This window comes from Gopherus flavomarginatus, chromosome 4, assembly GCF_025201925.1.
Source record: "Gopherus flavomarginatus isolate rGopFla2 chromosome 4, rGopFla2.mat.asm, whole genome shotgun sequence".
NCBI lineage: Eukaryota > Metazoa > Chordata > Testudines > Testudinidae > Gopherus > Gopherus flavomarginatus.
This window is the reverse complement of record NC_066620.1, coordinates 37698044-37711645: the sequence shown is the minus strand read 5'-3', so window position 1 is coordinate 37711645 and position 13602 is coordinate 37698044. Positions and strand designations below refer to the sequence as shown.

Below are 13602 nucleotides of genomic sequence, written 5' to 3'. Positions count from 1 at the left end.
GCACTCGAGGATGATAAGGCTATTGCAGAGAAACTAAATGAATTCTTTGCATCGGTCTTCATGGCTGAGGATGAGAGGGAGATTCCCAAACCTGAACCATTCTTTTTAGGTGACAAATCTAAGGAACTGTCCCAGATTGAGGTGTCATTAGAGGAGATTTTGGAACAAACTGATAAACTAAACAGTAATCAGTCATCAGGACCACATGGTATTCACCCAAGAGTTCGGAAAGAACTCAAATATGAAATTGCAGAACTACTAACTGTAGTCTGTAACCTATCATTTAGATCAGCTTCTGTACCAAAATGACTGGAGATAGCTAATGTGATGCAAATTTTTAAAAAGGGCTCCAGAAGCGTTCTCAGAAATTACAGGCCAGTAAGCCTGACTTCAGTACCGGGCAAACTGATTGAAACAATAGTAAAGAAAAAAATTGTCAGACACATAGATGAACATAATTTGTTGGGGAAAAGTCAACATGGTTTTTGTAAAGGGAAATCATCCCTCACAATCTACTAGAATTCTTTGAGGGGGTCAACAAGCATATGGACAAGGAGGATCCAGTGGATATAGTGTACTTAGATTTTCAGAAAGCCTTTGACAAGGTCCCTCACCAAAGGCTCTCAAGCAAAGTAAGCTGTCATAGGATAAGAGGGCAGGTCCTCTCATGGATTGGTAGGTGGTTAAAACGAGTAGGAATATAGATGGTTAGTTTTCAGAATGGAGAGTGATAAATAGTGGTGTCCCCTAGGGGTCTATACTGGGACCAGTCCTATTCAACATATTCATAAATTAGCTGTTACAACGCAAGAAAGAGATCTTGCAGATTTTGTAGTCATTGTTGACAGTTCTCTGAAAACATCCATCCAATGTGCAGTAGCAGTCAAAAAAGCAAACAGGATGTTGGGAATCATTAAGACCGCTACATAAATCCATGGTACACCCACATCTTGAATTCTGTGTGCAGCTGTGGTCGCCCCATCTCAAAAAAGATATATTGGAATTGGAAAAGGTTTAGAAAAGGGAAACAAAAATGATTAGGGGTATGGAATGGCTTCCGTATGAGGAGAGATTGATAAGACTTGGACTTTTCAGCTTGGAAAAGAGATGACTAAGGGGGGACATGATAGAAGTCTATTAAATCATGAATGGTATGGTGAAAGCAAATAAGGAAGTGGTATTTACTCCTTTTCATAACACAAGAACTTGGGGTCACCAAATGAAATTAATAGGCAGCAGGTTTAAAATGAACAAAAGGAAATATTTCTTCACACAATGCACAGTCAACCTGTAGAACTCTTTGTCAGAGGATGCTGTGAAGGCCAAGACCATAACAGGGTTCAAAAAAGAACTAGATAAATTAATGGAGGATAGGTCCATCAATGGCTGTTATCCAGAATGAGTAGGGGTGGTGTCCCTAGCCTCTGTTTGCCAGAAGATGAGAATGGATCACTTGATTACCTGTTCTGTTCATTCCCTCTGGGACACCTGGCGTTGACCACTATTGGAAGTCAGGATACTGGGCTAGATGGACCTTTGGTTTGACCCAGTATGGCTGTTCTTAGGGAGACTATATACCTAGTGCTATACTTTTTTTAAAAATTACAATTCATAGGGACCTCAGGAAGTCACCTAGTCCAACTCTCTGCTCAAAGCAGGACCAATCCCCAACTATTTTTTTTGCTGCTGATTCCTAAATGACCCCCTCAAGGATTAAACTTGCAATGCTAGGTTTAGCAGGCCAATGCTCAAACCACTGAGCTATCCCTCCCCCCATTCAGTTACCTTTCTAGAATCAAGTATGTGTATATTATGATAACTATGTTGCTCTATCTCTGGCACTATCTCTGGAACAAAGACAACTTGGTTGGCAAAAGCAACTTGAAGATTCTGGCAAAATATTACTTTTATAGAGGACACATGTCTGATATGCCCGGGCATCTGGTTAGCTCACCAGCTCCTTATAGATGAAGGGTTCTCATAAGTGACCAAGATGGACTCCCCACAGCCCCAATCTCCTTCTTAATTTGTATATGGTAATATCTAGCAGTCCCAGTCAAAATTAGGGACCCATTGAGCTAAACACCATACACACACATAGCAAGAGAGAATCCTGGTGTGGACAGTTTACAGTCTACAATGGCCTGCACAACTCATAAAATGGTGAGGGCCATATTACTCCAACAAAAACAGCTAAGGGCCGAAACCCCTCTAGCCCTGCTGAACCCCCTCAGCACCACTGAAACACCCCCCCTCAAGTGCCACTCAGCCCCCCGACACACAACCCCCCCAGCAGCACCCGCCCTGCAAAAACAACCCCCCTAGCGCCATCCAGCCCCCCGAAACAACTCCCCCCCCAAGCACTGCTCACCCCACGGAAACAAACCCTCCATCCCCAGTGCTGCGCTACCGAAACAGCAGTATTGAACCTTGGTAATATGTTATAGGAAGCCCCTAAGGTAGTATAATTAAGGTTAAAGAAAAATGTCTTTTTGCTAGAAGTAGAATAAGATCTTCCCCCCTCTTTGTAATCAATTGCCTTGTTGAATGAATGAGGTGTGACTGAGGAAGGCATGGAAGGCAGCACCTCCAGACAGCTGCAACCCTTGGAGAGGGGATGGGAGCCAGATCAGATCAGTAGAACAGGTCATCCACTGACTCGTAGCTCATCTCCTCAGCCCCCCACCCCCCACTCGCCTCCTCAGCTCTCCTCCTCCCACCCACCGGCTCACCTGCCCCCCCGCCACTGCCTGCCCACTCGCCTCTTCAGCCCTCCTCCCCCGCCGCCAGCTCACCTGCCCCCTCCCGCCAATGCCCTCTCGCCTCCTCAAACTCCCACTCCCCTGGGTTACCTGCCCCCCGCTCGCCTTCTCAGCCCCCCCTCCCCAGCACGCATACTCACCCCCGCCACTGCCCACCCGCTCACCTCCTCAGCCTCCCACCCCCCGGGTCAGTGATGAGCTGCCAAAATCTTAACAACCAGTTCCATCCTCATCCCACAAAGGGGTCGTGGCCTTCCGCCTGGGACTTCTTCCCCTGTCCAACCACCCCTTCTCCCTGTCCCCTGACCACCCCTGGAACCCCTACCCCTGCCCCTGCCCCTGCCCCCTGCTGCCCCATCCAACCTCCCCTCCTTCCTGATGGCCACCACCCCAGGACCCTTGCCCCCATTCAACCCCGTTCCCCACCCTCTGACCACCCCAACCCCTATCCACCCCCCCGACCACCCTCCCTCCCTATCCAACCCGCTCCCCCCGCTCCCTGCCCCCTTACTGCACTGCCTGGAGCTGGCTGGCGGTGCTACTGCCGCGCCGCTCGCCTGGAGCACCGGGTCAGGCCAAGCTCGCAGCCCCTCTGCTTCCCGCAAATCAGCAGTTCACGCGGGAAGCCTCGGAGGGCTGAGAAGCAAGTGGCGGCTTCGCACTCAGGCCCAGGGAGGCGGAGACAGAGATGGGGGAGGTGAGCTGGGGTGGGGAGCGGTTCCCCTGTGCCCCCTCCCCTCGGGTTACCTGCTGCGGCACAGGCGCCCCCCCCTTTCCCCAGCTCACCTTGGCTTCGTCCCTGCCTTGCTGGGCCTGAGCGCGAAGTCACCGCACCGCTTCTCTGCCCTCCCAGGCTTCCCGCGCAAACCGCTGATTCGCAGGAAGCGGGGCAGAGTGTTCAGGGGAGGAGGCAGAGCGGTGGTGAGCAGGGGCCAGCTGCCCCTCCACCTGCCCCCCCACCACAGCCCACCCGCTTGCTTCCTCAAGCCTCCTCCCCGCCGCCAGCTCACCTGTGCCCCCGCCACTGCCCAACCACTCTCCTCCTCACCACCCCCTAGCCTCCCTGCCCCCTCCATAGGCCACATGTTGTGCAGGCCTGGTCTACATGCACATGAAAGGAAACAGAGACACAGAAAGGTGTAGTGATGTTTCCCAGTTACACAGCAGGTCCATGACCAAGCCAGGAATACAATCCAAGTTTCCTGACTCCCACTCTGGTGCCCCACCAACCAAACTACATTGCCTCCCATCTCTCTCAGACATGGACATAGCTCGTCATCAGTGCCTTTGTCACCTCAAAATCAGTCTGCTGCAACATGCCCTGTGCGGGTTTTCATCTTTAATCTATTCAGGAACTGAAGCTACAGCAGAAAGTTACTGCCTATGAGGTACCACATCATCACAATATACCGTATATACTCGTTCATAAGCCAAATTTTTTTACTAAAAAAGGGAAGCACCAGAGAAGAGGGTTGGCTTATGAATGGGTATAGAGAGGGAGAGGTGGGACACAGCCCCTCCCCCCAACAGAGGGAGCAAGGAGAGGCAGCACAGCCAGCAGAGACAGAAGGGAAGAGGTGAGGCCACACTGCTCTCCTCCCAGCCTCCAAAGCAGCTGCAGCTCCGGGGCTGGCAGGCTGCAGCCGTGCCGCTCAGCCTCGCCCCCCAGAGCAGGCTGCGGCCGCGCAGCCCGAGCATGCTGCAGCCGTGCTGCCCGGCCCAGCCCACTGGAATATGCTGCGGCTGTGCCACCCGGTCTGGCCTGCCAGAGGAGGCTGTGGCCACGCTGCCCAGCCTTCCATAGCAGCTCCAGCCAGTTTAGAGACATCCTCCCCTGACCCTCCCCAGATAAGGTGGGAAGAGATGGGATGGGGAGAGTGTGGGGGTCCCGAGCTAGGGGTGGGGTCATGTGGAGGGTAGACACAGGGGTTACTCCCCTGACTCCCAGCTTCTCCTCCCAAAAAAATTTCCCCACCAGTTGCTGTCCAGGTCTGTCAGGGTAAGCAGCTGGCACACCGGGACACTTCATTTACTTAGGTTTAACTCTGTGCCTGCGGAGGCTCGAGGTAAACAAACCATCTCGGCCCCCCAGCGACTTATCCTGATGGCCCAAAAGCCAAAAAGTTTGCTGACCCCTGAATTATAGGGTCGGCTCATGAATGGATCATAAACATTTTCCATTTTTATTTACCCATCTTGTAGGGGGGTTGGCTTATAAACTGTCATAACATTTTTCCCAGATCTGGACCTTAGCGTCCCTCCCTGTTTCCAGTCCTGGAAACACAAGTACTTCCCCCCTCACCCAGAGGGTATGCAAAGTCAGGCTTAGTAAATCTAACACAAAGAGATTTTCCCCCTGACTTCTTCCTCCCACCAATTCCCTGGTGAGCTGCAGACTCAATTCCCTGGAGTCCCCACTAAAGAAAAACTCCAACAGGTCTTAAAAAGAAAGCTTTATATAAAAAGAAAGAAAAGGACATAAAAATGGTCTCTCTGTATTAAGGTGACAAATACAGGGTTATTTGCTTAAAAGAAAAAAATGAATAAACAGACTTATCCAAAAAGAATACAATTTAACACATTCCAGCAACTATACACATGTAAATACAAAAAGAAAACAATATAAACCTTATTGTCTTACTATTTTTGTACTTACAACTTGGAAACAGAAGATTAGAAAGCCAGGAGATAGAAAAATCACTCTCATAGCCGAGAGGGTCAGACACAAGACAAAGAACAAAGAACTCACACCCAAAACTTCCCTCCACCCAGATTTGAAAAAGTCTTGTTTCCTAATTGGTCCTCTGGTCAGGTGTTTCAGGTTACTCCTTTCCAGGTGAAAGAGACATTAACCCTTAGCTATCTGTTTATGACATAAACGAACTTTCTTATGATCGAGTAAATACAATACTAGTGCTCTGTGATCTGAATTGACTTTCCGTTAATTTCTGGATGGGCTTTATGGTCTTGGTTTTGACCTATGAACCCTCAAATAACCTGCCTATTCAAGTGACTGCTTCTCTCCCTGTGATACCACCACTGTTGCTGTTAGCAGACACACACAAGCTGCAATTGCCCTGCTGGCAGGGTATTCTCCATGAAGGGTCCTTTACCATGGCAGCTATGAAAGAGGATCTCAGTGTTCCAGTTGTGTTATTAAGTGAAAGATACAGTACAAGAGACCATCCTAGCTAGGCAAGTACCTGTCTTTACAGTCTACTCACCCATACCCCCACAAATACTGGGAACATCTCCACTCCACCTCTGTTGGAAGGCCTCCTCAGTTAAGCAGCTAGGTTTTGTCAGTTGCTGAAGCAGTCACTTGACACATTGAATTGTAACAAGAACAGGAGTACTTGTGGCACCTTAGAGACTAACAAATTTATTTGAACATAAGCTTTCGTGGGCTACAGTCCACTTCTTCGGATGCACAGAATGGAAATATATTGAGGAGTTATATATACACATACAGAAAGCATGAAAAGGTGGGAGTTGTTTTACCAACTCTGAGAGGCCAATTAAGTAAAAGAAAAAAAACTTTTGAAGTGATAATCAAGATAGCCCACTACAGACAGTTTGATAAGAAGTGTGAGAATACTTACAAGGGGAGATAGAGTCAATTTTTGTAATGGCTCAGCCATGCCCAGCCCCTATTCAAGCCTAGGATGATTGTATCTAGTTTGTATATCAATTCCAGATCAGTAGTTTCTCATTGGAGTCTGTTTTTGAAGCTTTTCTGTTGCAAAATTGCCACCCACAGGTCTGTCATTGAATGACCAGACAGGCTGAAGTGTTCTACTACTGGTTTTTGAGTGTTCTGATTCCTGATGTCAGATTTGTGTCCATTAATTCTTTTGCATAGAGACTGTCCGGTTTGGCCAATGTACATGGCAGAGGGGCATTGCTGGAATTGAATTGTAACAGAAATTTGAATCTTTTAAAGTCAGACAAGCACATCAGACATATTTGGGGTGCAGGTCTTGCCCTTCTTTTTCCATCAAGACTCAGTGGAAATGTTAGGAGTTAAGGAGAAAAAGACCCAGCCTTTATGGCCCTTTCCTGCAAGGGGCTGAACACCAACAAGTGAAGCTCAGCAACTCACTGGACTGGAACGTCAGTCAGTTCCTCATTCGTGGGTAGTGTTTCAATTGTCTATAGCCGCACATGTAGGCAGAGCTTCATTTCATACTAATGCAGAATAGGTTTAGGGCCAATATTGTGGCAGGAAGCAGATCACTTCAGTTTTCTCATCTCTGATTCAGTACAAGGATTCTGAGAGAGTTTTGAACTGTCATCCAAGGAAACCACACATGCTGCTTGCTTTCGAGCACCTGAGTTTTTGCTTAGCTCAGGTATGCTAAAATTATGCACTGCTTTCCATCAGCAGATTGTGCTATCTGGAAGACTTAATTTATTCAGAGATCATCAGATTTCATAGAGCATCTCCAAACTCCCAGCATGAAGCCAGGTTGTGTGGCCACTGTATAATCCTTTAGCTGAACAGAACATATGCTTCTCTCTGTAGTCAGTTACTTCTGCTGGTTGCCATGGAGGGTAGACGAGGGCATGCAGTGATCAGCCTCCTCCCCAGCTATCCTTCTTGCACTCTCCCAATGACAGGACAAAGCTAGGACCCTAAGTGTAGTGGAAAGCTTCTCATTCTCCCCCGGACTTTTGCCCACAGTTACAGGATAGCTGTTTATCTGCTTCCTTCAGGGAAAAACCAAAACAAAAAGACCATTTTCAAACTGTTCTTCTTAAATGTGCTAATCGTTTTTCATTGCCATAATCAAATACTTTGTAATTAGTCCCCTTAAAAATGATCTTGCACCTGGGCTGAGAAGTGAAAGGATTGCATTGTCTTTTTTAACTATATACACGAGTTTTCCATCACTGCAAGAAGACAGGCCAGAGTAGATCAAGGGCTAATAACGATATACTTGGACAGTTAGCTGCTCATAGTCACTTTGTACATGAAGACAAGGGCCAGGTGCTATTAACCTCCAAGGCACATTATTAGACCACAGTACACAACCTGTCATGTCTCATTGCTTCATTAACATACTACTAGAGATCCTCTGATAATGGCAGTGAGGCTCTTGCTTCAAAATTAGCAGGAACTAGAAGGTGTAATTTTCCCATATATTAGAATGAGGAAAGGAGGATGCATTATTATATTGCCTAGGCGTGTTGTGGGGGGAAGGATTACTGTGTATTTTGGGCCTGATCTAAAGCCCACTGAAATCAGTAGAAAGACTTCCACTGACTTGTACAGGTTTTTGATCAGACTCCTTATGAACTGGTAATTGAGTTTTTTTCATAAAATTAATGAAAACACCATCCGCTCACCGAGTTATTAAATTAAATTAATTGTTTCCCAACCCTGGGACAAACCAGTAATGCACGTACCTAGATATTTGTATGGCTGATGAGATCTGTCTTTGAATCTTTGTGAGTGGCATATAATTATATTTAATACAATTTATTTTGCATTAGAGGGATAAGCTTTGATCCAACATCTTTGCAACAGAGATTCAAAGCAAATAAGACTCCAGGTCTATTTCAAAACTTCTATATTTGTATAAAGTGTAACATTCCATTGCTTACCTTGCTTATCTTCTCTGTTCAAAGCATTTATTTCCAAACGGATTGTTTTAGATTTTATTTTGTTTACGTTCTTTCATGTCACGTGTTTCTGTTTAGTAATTCTCAGTTGGGCTACACTTTGAGTGTGTGTGTGTGTGTGTGTGTGTAAAAGGGACTTTGTCTGGTCGTTTAGTCTCAAAATCCTTGGGGATAGGGACAGATTTTTTGTTCTGTGTTTGTATAGTGCCTAGGTAAATGGGATCGTGGTCACTGGCTAGAGCTACCAGGTACTACCAACCAGAATACAAATAATAAAATTTGGTTTAAAATAAATAAATAAAAGGAGGCATTATAAAACTGAAAACAGATGTTTTCATGATTGTCTGAAATGCCAGTGAAAACAGTTTGCCTTCATTTAAACGTTTCCTTTTAGAGTTTGCAACCCAAACATTGGAGTATTATGCTCCCACAAAAGAAAGTGAAACTGATGACTCAATTTTTAGTCCAAGCATTACGAGAGCAAAGCAAGAATTTTCCAAAGTAGATTTGATTTTTTTGTTTTAAAAAAAACCTTCTCCATTTTAAAAACAGAACTTTGCAACACAAGTGAGATGTTTTTTTCCCCTGCCAAGTGCCTCCTGAGATAGCTGGGGAAACTTGCCATCCTCTGGAAACAGCATGGGAACCTACAATATACCAAGCCAGAAGGAACTGGGAGAGTGAGAACTGCATCATTTCACAAGCAATTCAGACCATTTAACCACTTTCATTTTAAATTAAAAAAAATCATCATTCACAAACCAGGACTGTCTTAAAAGACCTTGGAAATTATGCCAATTGAATAACATATCAAACTGGTCCTACATTCTGAGTTTCTTTGTAATGTAGTTATTTTAACTGGAACATTAAACCCCTTGTCCATCTATGTCCTGCTGGCTTCCCTGTGATTTATCCACTAATGCAAGTCCTCCACAAGGTTGACCACATTGGAACACAGCAAAAAATTGTGGCCTTTCTTCAGCAAATATGCTCTGTTCTTCCAAATTGAAGTTCTGAATTAAAATAGCTGAAGCTTCTAACCTTCCTTCTGCAGATTAATATACAGGTTTCTTATTGATCTGGAGGTAGTTTGAAATACCACCACCATGTGATTCAACTGCTCATTAGGGCTGTCAATCACAGTTAACTCACATGATTAACTCAAAAAAATTAATTGTGATTAATCACACTGTTAAACAATAAAACACCAATTGAAATGTATTAAATATTTTGGATGTTTTTCTATATTCGCATATGTATTGTATTTTTTGTAATTGAAATCAAGATGTATATTATTTTTTATTATTTTTACAGTGCAAATAGTTGTAAACAAAAGAAATAGTATTTTTCAATTCACCTCTTACAAGCATTGTAGTGCAATCTCTTTGCCGTGAAAATGCAACTTACAAATGTAGATTTTTTTTCTGATATAACTGCACTCAAAAACAAAACAAAGTAAAACTTCAGAGCCTACAAGTCCACTCAGTCCTACTTCTTGTTAAGCCAATTGCTAAGACAAACAAGTTTGTTTAGATTTACTGGAGATCATGCTGCCCTCTTCTTAGTTACAATGTCACCAGAAGGTGAGAACAGCCATTTGCAAGGCACTTTTATAGCCGGAATTGCAAGGTATTTACGTGCCAGATATGCTAAACATTCATATGCCCCTTCATGCTTTGGCCACCATTCCAGAGGACATAGTTCCATGCTGATGACACTCGTTAAAAAAAATAACATGTTAATTAAATTTGTGACTGAACTCCTTGGGGGAGAATTGTATGTCCCCTGTTCTGTTTTACCCACATTCTGCCATATATTTCATGTTATAGCAGTCTTGGATGATGACCCAGTAAATGTTGTTCATTTTAAGAACACTTTCACTGCAGATTTGACATAACGCAAGGTACCAATGTGAGATTTCTAAAGATAGCTACAGCACTCAACCCAATGTTTAAGAATCTGAAGTACCATCCAAAATCTGAGAGGGATGAAGCGTGGAGCATGCTTTCAGAAGAAGTCTTAAAAGAGCAACACTCCGATGTGGGAACTACAGAATCTGAAACACCAAAATTGAAAATCAGCATTCTGCTGGTGGCATCTGACTCAGATGATGAAAATGAACATGAGTCGGTCTGCACTGCTTTGGATCATTATCAAAGAGAACCCATCATCAGAATGGTGTTTGAAGCATGAAGGGACATATGGTTCTTAAAACTTTTGTACTGGTGACCTCTTTCACATAGCAAACCTCTGAGTGCAACCCCCCTTTATAAATTTTATATATTTAATACTATTATAAATGCTAGAGGCAAAACGGGGTTTGAGGTGGAGGCTGACAGCTTGCGACCCCCCATATAATAACCTCATAAACCCCTGGGGTGTCCCGACCCCCAGTTTGAGAACCCCTGCTTTAGAGCATCTGGCACATAAATATCTTAAGATGCCGGCTACAACAGTGCCACAAGAACGCTTGTTCTCACTTTCAGGTGACATTGTAAACAAGAAGCGGGCAGCAGAATATCCTGCAAAACGTAAACAAACTTGTTTGCCTGAGTGATTGGCTGAGCAAAAAGTAGGACTGAGTGGACTTGCAGGCTCTAAAATTTTGCAATGGTTTATTTTGGAATGCACTTTTTTACATAATTCTACATTTGTAAATTCAACTTTCATCATAAAGAGATTGCACTGCAGTACTTCCTTTTGTTTTACCTTGCAAATACTTGTAATAAAAATATATATAAAGTGAGCACTGTGCACTTTGATTTCAATTACAACACAGAATACAATATATTTGTAAATGTAGAAAACATCCAAAATATTTTAATAAATGGTATTATATTATTAACAGTGCAGTTAATCACAATTAATTTTTTAATCACTTGACAGCCCTACTGCTAATACTATTAGAGATTGAACAAAAATCCAGCTTTCAACTTTGAGTCAAAGACGTGGACCTAGCAAGTCATATCATATGTAAGGCTATAGCCTGACCTCAGTTACAGCAGTGTCAAATCAAAGTCACTCAAAGAAAAGGAAATATATATATATATATATATATATATATATATATATATCAATGGAATGACATCAGCGTGAGATCCAAATTGTCTCTTGGGGACTCCACTGAAAAATTAAAAGTTGCAAATTGTTACTTTCAAAGAGAAAAAGCATAGAAAGTCTCTTTTAAGGCTTCTAGTTTTGGGAATAATTTACTAAGAAATTAATATTTCGTTTAAAAAAAAAGTGCAGCCCTGAAACAGAAATAGCCACATTGGCACTTCTGCTCTGTTATAAGCCGTTTCCAAAAGCGTCGTACCAATTTTAATCTTCATTCACACCAAGGTCCTTTTCCACCATCCAGATAGCACAAAGGGGCCTTAAAGTGGGCATAAATTACATTTACAACAGCTGTAAATTCCCTTTAGAGTCAAGGGACCTCATAATGTAAATGAAAAACAGGCCTGATGTATTTATTATATTTTCCCTTTTATTTATATTGTTATATATTTAGGTTTCCTTGTCAGCTTAGCCAAGCAAACACATTGCTCTGTCTTGGAAACAGACCCTCATTGCAAACTAGCAGACCCCAGCTCCAAAAGAGCTGTTCTGTATAAAGGTTTTAATAATAGCCCTGGAGAGCTACACAAGGAGGAGACCTACAACGTACAGATCTCCTCTTTCCCCCATAGAAGGCCAGCTGCCTCCTCAGTGCAGATCCTTACCCCATTCCCTGGGCCTCACAGGGGACTAAGCTGGAGGCAAGCCAGGTGTGGCGGCACTACACACAATGTGTCCCCACTGTGTCCCTAGGGATATTCTGAGCTTGATCCTATGAGGGGCTGAGTGTCCTCACCTCCCATTGAATGCTAATCACTTCCAAGAATTGCTCAGTGTCTTGCAGGATTATGGCCTGGGTAGGGAAGGTAACCAATATTGGTAATAAGGGGTGCCAAGGCTTCAGAGTCTGTGCCAAGACAAAGCGATACCCCTTCACTCCTGTAGATCCTCTAAGGCTCATGGAGCTTGGGAAGTCAATGGCAGTTCTGCCTGTGTAAGGAGAGACGGATCAGGCCCTTGATAGCAGATTTGAAGAGCCGAAATAAAGAGAACATGCAGCTATGCTGTTCCAGCCTCAGTTTTGGAGATGAAGTATTTAGGGCATACACTTAAATATCTTCTGTTTATACAGGTTTTGTACGCAAAAATAGTAACTAAACCCAATTCCTTTTTATGTGGGAATCTGCTCCAGTTTTGACTCAAAGGTCATTTTGAAGTCTGTATGAATTTACAATACTATACAAATATTTGTCAAACACACAGGCTGCTGGTCTTTTTTGAAAGATAAAGATTATGAGAAAAACCTCACAACTGTATGAAACTAAAAACAAAGAACACATGTCTGCTGGAGAACAAGTTTCCTGCTTGCTCAGACTGCCACCTTCTGGAGCACAGATTTTCAGAGCTCTGATCACAAAAGATGCAGTTTCACCTTTCCTGTAAGTTTCCAGTCTTGGTTTTATAGCTGCTTTGCAAATCAGCTGACATCTTAGAACTGTTCTATTCTGCTACTTCCAGTAGAGGGAAACAGACTGTTTGCAAGAACATCCCTCCCCAACTGATCTTCTCATCTGTATAGGAGTACAGAGTTGGATTCCACAGTGAGAAGGAGACAATAATGTGTTGGATTTTCGGGGAATGAGGAGAGAGAGAAAAATGAAACAGCTTGTTTGGGATGCCTTGTAAGTCAGAACCCATCAGGTTAGGACAACATGGATCAGATTTTCAAAAGAGCTAAAGCTGCTTGATTTCAAAAGAGCTCAATATATTGAGTGCTGAGCTCTTTTGAAAAATCTGCCCAGAAGCGTCACAATGAGAAATCTGGCCCTTGTCGCTGGTGCTGAGTACTTGGAAATCTGACCTAACATTGATGTTCCTGTCCAGTCATTTATTCTTATTCCTTTTATTCCATATCTCATTCCTTTTATTTCAGCCTTGTGTTCATTGCTATGTGTTTGTATTTTAAAGGATCCATGTTATTTTTTTGTATTTGTTTGGCTCAGTTGCCAAGAGCTTTGGCAGGGGTGAAGCACTGTTTGTTTTGTTATTTTAAAGATCTCTGTCTATTTGTACAGCCCTTATCACCAAAGTGTACCATCACCCCACAAATGTTAATAATTTATCCCCACAACACCCATGTGGAGTAGGGATGTATTAT

The 13602-nt window shown here is 43.6% G+C and overlaps 1 long non-coding RNA gene across 4 annotated transcripts in view; it reads right to left on the bottom strand.

The window, feature by feature from the left end:
* The window catches only part of LOC127050249 (uncharacterized), an 81963-nt gene that overhangs the window by 60090 nt on the left and 8271 nt on the right, over nucleotides 1-13602 (bottom strand). For 2 of the 4 annotated variants that reach the window (XR_007774167.1, XR_007774165.1), the window contains exon 2: nucleotides 6365-7468. The exons of 1 other annotated variant lie outside the window; for it this stretch is intronic. This is a non-coding gene — a long non-coding RNA (uncharacterized LOC127050249). Of the gene's footprint in view, nucleotides 1-6364; nucleotides 7473-13602 lie in introns of all 4 variants that reach the window. One more of the 4 variants, XR_007774168.1, reaches the window with a different exon arrangement.